This window comes from Suricata suricatta, chromosome 10 (assembly GCF_006229205.1).
Source record: "Suricata suricatta isolate VVHF042 chromosome 10, meerkat_22Aug2017_6uvM2_HiC, whole genome shotgun sequence".
NCBI lineage: Eukaryota > Metazoa > Chordata > Mammalia > Carnivora > Herpestidae > Suricata > Suricata suricatta.
In genome coordinates, this window is record NC_043709.1 from 393,694 (window position 1) to 403,366 (window position 9,673).

At 46.9% G+C, this 9,673-nt stretch overlaps 1 protein-coding gene across 5 annotated transcripts in view; it reads right to left on the bottom strand.

Moving 5' to 3' along the window:
• PPP6R2 (protein phosphatase 6 regulatory subunit 2) overlaps nucleotides 1-8,534 on the bottom strand; it is a 63,942-nt gene extending 55,408 nt beyond the window's left edge. For 3 of the 5 annotated variants that reach the window (XM_029953243.1, XM_029953241.1, XM_029953240.1), the window contains exon 1: nucleotides 8,469-8,533. The gene's annotated coding sequence lies outside the window, so the exon portion shown is untranslated. Of the gene's footprint in view, nucleotides 1-8,468 lie in introns of all 5 variants that reach the window. The other 2 variants (XM_029953242.1, XM_029953239.1) reach the window with 1 other exon arrangement.
• Nucleotides 8,535-9,673: the final 1,139 nt, after the last annotated feature.

Sequence of the window (9,673 nt, forward strand, 5' to 3'; positions counted from 1 at the left end):
ATAAAGGGCCAGTATCCAAAATCTATAAAGAACTTATCAAACCCAACACCCAAAAGAACAAATAATCCAGTGAAGAAATGGGCAAAAGACACTTTTCCAAAGACATCCAGATGGCTAACAGACACACGAAAAGATGCTCACCATCACTCATCATCAGGGAAATACAGATCAAAACCACAGTGAGTCACCACCTCGTGCCCGTCAGAACGGCTGACATCAACAACCCGGGCAAGAGCAGAGGTCGGCGAGGATGCGGAGAGAGGACCTCTGTCGCACAGCTGCTGGGAATGCAGACTGGCGCAGCCGCTCTGGAAAACAGTGTGGAGGTTCCTCAAAAATTAAAAACAGAACTACCCTACGACCCAGCAGTTGCACTACTAGGTATTTATCCCAACGAAACAGGTGTGCTGTTTCAAAGGGACACGTGCACCCCAGTATTCATAGCAGCGCTATCGACTGTAGCCACAGTATGGAGAGAGCGCAAATGTCCGTCGATGGATGAATGGATAAAGATGTGGTGTGTGTGTGTGTGTATATATATGTACAATGAATTATTTTTTTTAATTTTTTTAAGGTTTTTATTTATTTTTGAGATACAGAGACAGCGCAAGCAGGGGAGGGTCAGAGAGAGAGGGAGACACAGAATCTGAAGCAGCCTCCAGGCTCTGAGCTAGCTGTCAGCACAGAGCCTGATGCGGGGCTAGAACCCACAAACTGTGAGATCATGACCTGAGCGGAAGCTGGACGCCCAACCGACTGAGCCACCCAGGCGCCCCTGTACAATGAATTATTACCCAGCAATCAAAAAGAATGAAAGCTTGCTATCTGCAACAGCATAGATGGAACTAGAGGGTATTATGCTAAGCAAAATTAGTCACTCAGAGAAAAGACAAGTATCCCATGACTTCACTCATATGTGGAATTTACGATACAAAACAGATGAACAGAAGGGAAGAGAAGCAAAAATAATATAAAAACAGGGAGGGGGACAAAACATAAGAGACTCTCATAGAGAACAAATTGAAGATTGCTGGAGGGGTTGTGGGTAGGGGGATGGGTATTTTAACAATGTTTATTCTTCTAATCCATGAGCATGGAATATTTTTCCTTTTTTGTGTGTGTGTGTCTTCTTCACTTTCTTTCATAACCTTTCCATAGTTTTCAGTGTATAGTCTTTTCATCTCTTTGGTTAGATTTATTCCTAGGTATTTTACAGTTTTTGGCACAGTTGTAAATGGAATTGATTCCTTGATTTCTTTCTGCGGCTTCACTATTGGTGTATAGAAATACAACAATTTCTGTGCCTTAATTTTAAATACTATGACTTTGCTGACCTCCCAGGTCAGCTCTAGCAGCTTTCTGGTGGAATCTTTGGGGTTTTCCACACAGAGTGTCATGTGGTCTGCAGGGAGTGAAAGCTGGACTTCCTCCTGGCCGACGTGGACACCTTTTCTCTCTTTGTGTTTGTTGTCTGATTGCTGAGGCTATGAGACGTCCAATGCTGTGTTGAAAGACAGTGGTGAGAGTGGACGTCCCTGCCGTGTGCCTGACCTTGGGGGGAAGCTCTGAGTTCTTCCCCACTGAGGATGACCTTAGCGGTGGGTCCTCTGTAAATGTCCTTTACGATCTTGAGGTGTGATCCTTCTTTCCCCACTTCCTTGAGGGTTTTTATCAAGAAAGAAGGCTTATTTCGTCAAATGCTTTCTCTGCATCTACTGAGAGGATCATGTAGTTCCTATCCTTTAATTAATGTGATGTATCACATTGATTAATCTGAGGATACTGAACCAGCCCTGCATCCCAGATATAAATCCCACGTGGTTGTAGTGAATAATTCTTTTAATGTATTGTTGGATCTGTTCAGCTATTATCTTGTTGAGAATTTTTGCATTCATGCTCATGAGGGAAATGGGTCTGTAGTTCTACTTTTTAGTGGGGTCTTTGTCTGGTTTTAGAATCAAGGTAATGCTGGCCTCACAGAATGAGTTTGGAAGTTTTCCTTCCATTACTATTTTTCAAAACAGCTTCAAAGGAATAGGTGCTAACTCTTCTTTAAATGTTTGGTAGAATTCCCCTGGAAAGCCAACTGGCCCTGGACTCTTGTTTTAGGGGATATTTTTATTACTAATTCAATTTATTCACTGGTTATGGGTCTGGGTCTGCTCAAATTCTCTATTTTATCCTGTTTCAGTTTTGGTAATTTATACTGTCTTTGGAATTTCTAGGTCTGTTTGGATTACCCCTACCAAAATTAAATTTTATTTTCTCCTATTTGATTCTTAGTCTGGCCAAAAGGACCCTGATGCAGACAGGATATTCTTGCTCCCAGACAAATCTAAGTAATGGGTACATAAAGATTCATTACATAACTATCTCGATTTGAGCACATGTGTAGGTGTGTGTGTAATTACTAATCAGAAAACTGTGGCCTAGTAAGCCACATTCTAAGAGTCTTGGGAGTCTTTAAAGGGAGATCACCAAATCTACGAGAAGACAACTACTGCCCTTGCCACAAAGACCAGTCTCTGCCAAATGCCCAAAGGTGGGGCTTCTCTGGATGTGGGAGGCCAGATTCCTCCAGCTCAAGACGGAGCACATCTAACCAGTTCTTGGAAATAGGGCTGTTTGAAGGCTTTCTGGGGCAAGTCACAGAGACTGTGTGGGGCTCCTTGGTGAATCAATCCTCAGAGGACTCTCACCGACCATCTCCAAGAAATGATCAGCCAGTGGAAGTGTCAGACAGCAGAGGAGTGGGGGATGCTCTTCCATGACAACAGGTGGCCAGGCTAACAGTAGAGGAGTCAGTGAGGTCGTGCCCGGTCACCAAATGGGGGATCATAGCAGGTCCAAAGGTTAATAGAGTGGAGTTTCAGAGTCTGACCCTCTAAGAATGATGCCCTCTTCTCCATAAGGTAGGCAGAGGGCCATGGGCATCTGTCCTCAATCACTTCCTGGGCCTGAAAACTTTTCTAGAAGCTAAGGCCCATAGTTATGGTCCGAAAACAAAGTTGGGCAGGCACCTCCATTCTACAGTTCGGGGGCTCCAGCTACCCAACAAGGAGCCTGACAATTAAAAGGATCTCTAAGCTGCATCAAAACAGATGTTTTTGTTTTGTTTCTGAAAATTTTATTTTTTAAGAGTTTTATTTTTTTTTAATATTCATTCTGAGTGAGAGAGAGAGAGATACAGCATGAGCAGGGGAGGAGCAGAGGGGGAGGGGCAGAGAGAGAATACCAAGCAGGCTCTGCACTGTCAGCCCACAGCCTGACACAGGGCTCGATCCAAGGAACCATGAGATCATGACCTGAGCCAAAATCAAGAGTCAGATGCTCAACCGACTGAGCCACCCAGGCATCCCTAAAGATTTCCTTTTTTAAGTAATCTCTACACCCAGTGTGGGGCTTGAATTTCTAACCCCAAGATCAAAACATCAAAACTAGCATGCGCCACAGACTGAGCCAGCCAGGTTTAATGGTTCTTGTAACGCCTCAGGGTCATCCCTGCTCCTGCCAATTTGCTTTGATCCTCACGAGGGACCAGGGTGGCTGAACTCACTATAGACTGGGAAGCTTAAACAATTAGAGATTTCCTTTCTCATAGTCCCGGAGTCTGGGAGTCCAAGATTAGGGGTCAACATGGCTCTGGGGCAAGTCTTTTCCTAACCTGTAGACGCTGCCTTGGTGTGCGCACGCAGAGAAGGAGGTCTCTCTATTCCTCCTCTTCTACAGCCGCTGAGTTAGGATTCACCCATATGACCTCATTTAACCTTAGTTCTCTTTCTAAACGTCCTATCTCCAAATATGATCGCTTTGGGGGTTAGAGCATCAACATATGAATTTGGGGACACATAGAACAGTTCATAGCACAGAACCCCCAAAATGGTCTTCCTGTGACTATCAAGAAAGAAGTTGATGGGGCACCTGGGTGGCTCAGTTGGGTGGGTATATGGCTCTTGATTTCAGCTCAGGTCATGATCTCAAGGTGATGGGATAAAGCCCCACATCAGGCTCCACAGAGAGTGTAGAGCCTGCTTGGGATTCTCTCTCCCTCTCTCTGCCCCTCCCCTGCTCGTGCTCTCTCTCTCAAATTAAATGAATATTTAAAAAGAAGACGAAGAAGAAGAAGAAGAAGAAGAAGAAGAAGAGGAAAGAAGAAGTAGAAAGAAGTTAACAAAAGCAAAAGGTAGAAGCAACCCAAATATCCACTGATGGGCAAAGGGATAAACAAAATGTGGCCCATATATATAATAGAGTATTATTCAGCGTTAGAAAGGAATTTCTGGGGTGCCTGCGTAGCTCAGTCAGTTGAGTGTCCAACTCTTGATTTCAGTTCATGTTCATTTCCCAGGGTCATGAGATCAAGACCTGTGTTGAGCTCTGTGCTAAGCGTGGAGCCTACTTAAAATTCTCTCTCTCTCCCTCTCTCTCTGCCCCCCTCCCCAACTCGTGCACTCTCTCTCTAAAAATGATTCTCTCTCTCTCTCCCCCTGCTCCTCTCTCCAGCTCACATATGCACACACACTCTCTCTATCCCTCTATAAAAAATAAAAATAAAAAGGAAGGAACTCCTCACACCCGCTGCACCATGGGTGAACTTTGAGGATACAGTGCTCAGTGAAATAAGCCATCACAGAAGGACAAATCCCATGTGGTTCCGTATCTGTGAGGCACCAGGAGTGGTCAGAGTCACAGACACAAAGAGTAGAGATGGTGGTGCTGGGGCGGGGTGGGGGAGGGAGGAGAGTGAATGATGGGGAGGGAGTTCCAGTTTAGGAAGAGGGAAAAGTTCTGGAGGTGGGTAGGGGGATGGGTGCACAACAATGTGAATGTACTTAGTGCCCCTAAACTATGTAGTTAAAAATTACGAAAATGAGGGGCACCTGGGTGGCTCAGGTCATGATCTCACAGTTCGTGGTTCAAGCCCCATGTCAGGCTCTGTGCTGACAGCTAGCTCAGAGCCTGGAGCCTGTCTTCAGATTCTGTGTCTCCCTCTTTCTCTGATCCTCCCCTGCTCATGCTGTCCCTCTCTCTCAAAAATAAAACATTAAATTTTTTAATTATTAAGATAAGTTTTGTTACATATATTTTTACCAGAATTTAAAAATTAAAAGAAAAAAGAAGAGGCCCTCAGCAAGTCAATTAGCCTCTCTCTGTGCCTCAGTTTCCTTATCTACAAAAGGTGGGTAACAACAACTGCCTTGTACATTGCCAGCAGGAACTGAAAGAAATCAATGTAAAGATCTTAGAAAAACACCCAGGGTGCCTGGATGGCTCAGTCAGTTGAGCATCTGACTTCGGCTCAGGTCATGATCTCACAGCTCATGGGTTCAAGCCCTGCATCAAGCTCTGTGCTGACAGCTCAGAGCCTGCTTCGGATCCTCTGTTTCCCTCTCTGTCTGTTGCTCCCCCACTTGCACTGTCTTTCTCTTTCTCTCTCTCAAAAATAAACATTAAAAAAATTTTTTAAAAAGATCTTAGAAAAATGCTTGACATGTGAAAAGCCTTAATACGGGCTAGCTGCTAGTAGTTCTTTACTATTATTAACTTATGAAAATTAACTACCAGAATTAAACAGCTATGAAAAGTTCAAAAATAGTTGTTTCTTTGCAATAGGACTAGAAGATGGTAAGGCTGCATGTAAGAATAGATTTTTTAAATTAGAAGCCTCATAGATTCATTACTGTGTTAGCAATTAAACACCCATTTCTTTAAAAAGCTCATTAGAGAATCAGAAACACAAATATATAGAAACAAACTTGAAATTCTACAAGAAAACACTTTCTAGCAAAATGAATAAATGGGGAAACAGTGAAAAACTGGATCCCAAAACAAGTGCCGGTGGGAGGGGTGCAATCAGACTCCTTCCCCAGCAGGCCAGGCTCCAGAAGCAGAGAGCAGCAGGGATCAGCGGCCTGAGGGGGGAGCAGCTGCTGGCAGCTGGCCGGGCTGCCTCTTCTGCCTGCAGGTTCCCAGCTCCTAACTCTGGTAGGTGTCCCCAGAAATAGGGACCAAGGAAAAAGAGGAGAATCTTCCTGGACAATGAGTGCATCAGTGCTGCACAATGAACGCACTCCAGATGCCAGAAGGACGCAAAGGAATTTTTTAGAAAGGCAGCTAGCTCCACTCAGAAGCAAATATCCTAACCCTTACACTTCTGGAGCAGGAGCCATCCCACAGCGGCCACAGGAGAGCGCCCGGTCACCGGACTTCCAGTTCTTCGGCCACGTCCTAATGCAAGGGCCACAGTGCAAAGGCCTGTAGAGCGGGAAGGTGTTAAGTGGAAGGAAGCAGCCAGAGAGGACAGCAGGAGGAGGGAGGCCTGCAGCAGGAGGACAGGGCCGTCCACAGGCAGGAGCAGGGGCAGATTCACGGCAGCCGCCTACCCGCCTGCAGGGACACAGGGCATGAGGACACATCTGCCAGTTTCTATAAGAAAGGCCACAAATCCAGATTTTCTTAAGTCCCCCAAATCTATTCAAATGTTAACAACGGTTTTTTTGTTTCAGTTTATTTATTTACTTTTGAGACAGAGACAGCATGAGCGATGGAGAGGCGGAGAGAGAATCCCAAGCAGACTCCACACTTGTCAGCACAGAGCCCGACACAGGGGCTTGAACTCATAAGCTGAAACCAAGAGTCAGACACTTAACCAACTGAGCCACCCAGGTGCCCCAACAACTAATTTAACTTTTTAACACTCCATGGGCCAACACTGTGAAGAAAAAGTAAAGGTGCATCTTCAGGCTGACGGTGTCTCTGCCAGAGAGCTAGCCTGCCTTCTTGCCCCTGCGGACCCCAGCCCAGGAGCTGTGAGGACGAGATGAGACCCACACGCAGAGTTAGCATCCACCCCACGCCTGGCCTACAGGGAAAACTCAACAACTTGCCATCAGCCTGAGGGCCACCACACCAACCACAGCCTGTCTAGGTGGCTGCACACTCCTGGGGCTTCAAGCTACCAAAAGCGGCATTTCTCCCCTTGGTGGTGGAGCCCAGCTCATCTCCCCTCAAAAATCTGATCAATGGGATTAACACCCAGCCCCCCAGACACCTTGAGCAAGAGCTGTGTCGGGCCTGAGTGGGCTCTCAGCCTCGCTGGGTTTTCTCAAGAGCTTCCTCCTGGCTGTTGGGTGTGATGGAGAGAAGACTCAAAGTGAAAGTTGAAGACCTTCTGTCTTCTTCTTACTGCTAGTAATTGTGGCCACTCTGCCTGGTTGAGGGTAGAGCCAGCTGGCATTGTTATCACGTACTCTCCCCACCTATGCGAAGCACCTGGCCTCCATCTTTCTTCCTGCAGACAAACACAGAACCCACCAGGGCAGCAGACCTGACCATGGGAGGTGCTCTCTGGCCACGAAGGCTCTGGCACGAAGTACAACTCCACCACTGACTAGTTCTGCAATCCTGGCCCAATGTGTATGTGATGCAAGTGAAAATGTGACTCACTGACAGAGAGACGTCATGACTGCTACCACTGGTCTAGACAGTGGCCAACACCAGATGCCTCCCTGGGGCCTCCCTGGAGAGAAAAGGAACCAACTACAGATCTTCCTCAACTTACATGCAATGTACTGAGTGCTGCGTTCAAAGTGACAGAGTGGCATCTGGGCCCAGGGTGGCTGTTGGCCTGGTGGCGACGGTGGGCTGACTGGGAGCTGAGGCCGCTGTCAGCAACACAGGGAGCCTACCACACACCACTAGCCCAGGAAAAGATCCATATTCAAAATTCCAAGTACAGTTTCCACGGAATGTGTACCATTTCCACACCATCATAAAGTTGAAAAACAGTAAGTTGAACCATTGTAAATCCAGGCCTTTCCGTACAGGGACCCAGAGACACGCCACACCAAGGCCCAAGTGTGCCTCTGCCCCACCACAACAAGCAACAGACTGTGCCCGTGCTGCGTTTGTGCCAACACTGTGTTCCTGGGAAAACCAGAACCAAGGGCAGGCAGGGCACACTATGGGCTGAGACTCTTCTAAGGACAAATAACCGGAGACGTGGTTAAAGCGCATTGCCAAACAGGCAGAAAAAAAGCCCCAACAGCACAGGGCAGAAATCAGGGCAATGGACAAAGCTGAGTCCAAACAACGGCACAAGAGAACTAACTCAAGAAACTCTGACTGCGGGGTCACACTTGCCACAAGAGAGGGAACCAACAAGAGCTGCTTTCATGGACCCTTTGCTAGGTGCTGTCCAGCACAACTCAGGGCAGCACGGAGTTCACCACTAACCCCAGTTCACAGGTTAAAAAGCAGACGTCTCAATAATTATAGGACTAGCCCAAGGCCACAGGTCAATGAACATCAGTTCAAAACTTGAACCCAGACTGGCTGACAGCAAAGTCCACATTCTCAATCTCAAGGTGACACCACATACTGGCCCAGTCAATAAAGAAAAATAGAAAGTATCAAAGGAGATCCAAAAAGAATATCATGATGGAGGGAGATAACATGAAGGTACCAACCAGGACTGGCTTGGTCCAGGGAGGACTACGCAGCAGAGCCAAGAAAGGGTCAGAAGAGGGTCTCGTAGGCTTGAGGGGAAAGGAGACCCTGAGGAGAGAAGAGCAAGTCTTCAAAATGAAGCAGTCAATGGGCTACTCTGTGGAGTGATAAACTTCTGCCATTAGTGGTGTTGGTTGCCGCTTATGAAAGTACTAAAAGCCACTGAACTGTACACACATTAAAAGGGTGATTTCAGGCCATGACTTCCATCTCAATGCTGTAAGGGAGCAGTCAGTGGGCTCACAGACGGTCCCAATCCTGAAGAGGAGCTCTGAAAGGTTTCAGTGTTGGTGACAGCCCTCAGAGGACACCCAGTGTCCTCAGCAACAAATGGAAGGATACAAACACAGCCCTACCCCCACAGGCCTGCAGATCCTGAAGGATCTCCCTGGCCAGAGAGCTTCCTACCTGCGAGCCCTGAGGACAGAGCCACTGGTCCCTGTGCCCTGGGGTGTCCTTGTGGACAGGGATAAAACTACCATCCTCCTAGGTAGACGTGAGGACTGACCAGGGCAAAGCTCATTGCCAGGAACCAGGGGCACCAAGAGTGCCTGTGTGGGTCAGCCACCACCGTGGTTACGTGCTTTTTTTTTTAATTTTTAAAAAATGTTTTTATTTATTTTTGAGAGAGAGAGAGAAAGAGAGCGCGAGCAAGCGCATGAGGAGAGGAGGGTCAGAGAGAGGAGTCATAGGATCTGAAGACAGGCTCCAGGCTCTGAGAGCTGAGCTGACAGCTCAGAGCCTGACGCAGGGCTCGAACCCACGAACCGTGAAATCATGACCTGAGCCGAAGTCCGACACTTCACCGACTGAGCCTCCCAGGTGCCCCATGAATTATATTTCTTAAACTCTGTGTCTCAGTCTCCCCAGCTATGAGATGTCCTTATCTCAAAGGACAGTGTGAATATTAAGCATGATCCTCTGTATGAAGTACTCAAAACATCTGGTACATAGTAAGTGCCCAATAAATGTCAGCAATTATCAGTAGTCAGGGAGCGGGAAGTCGTTGCTCAGAGAAGGCTTCCATGAGGAAACCTGGCCTCTTTCACTTGTTTTAAATTAACGACCACACATCTCAAGTGAACATTAAATATAGCCTAGCCTTCAAACTCTAAGAAGCTAACTTCCCTCTCTTAAGACAACTGTGACAAATATCAGATGGGTA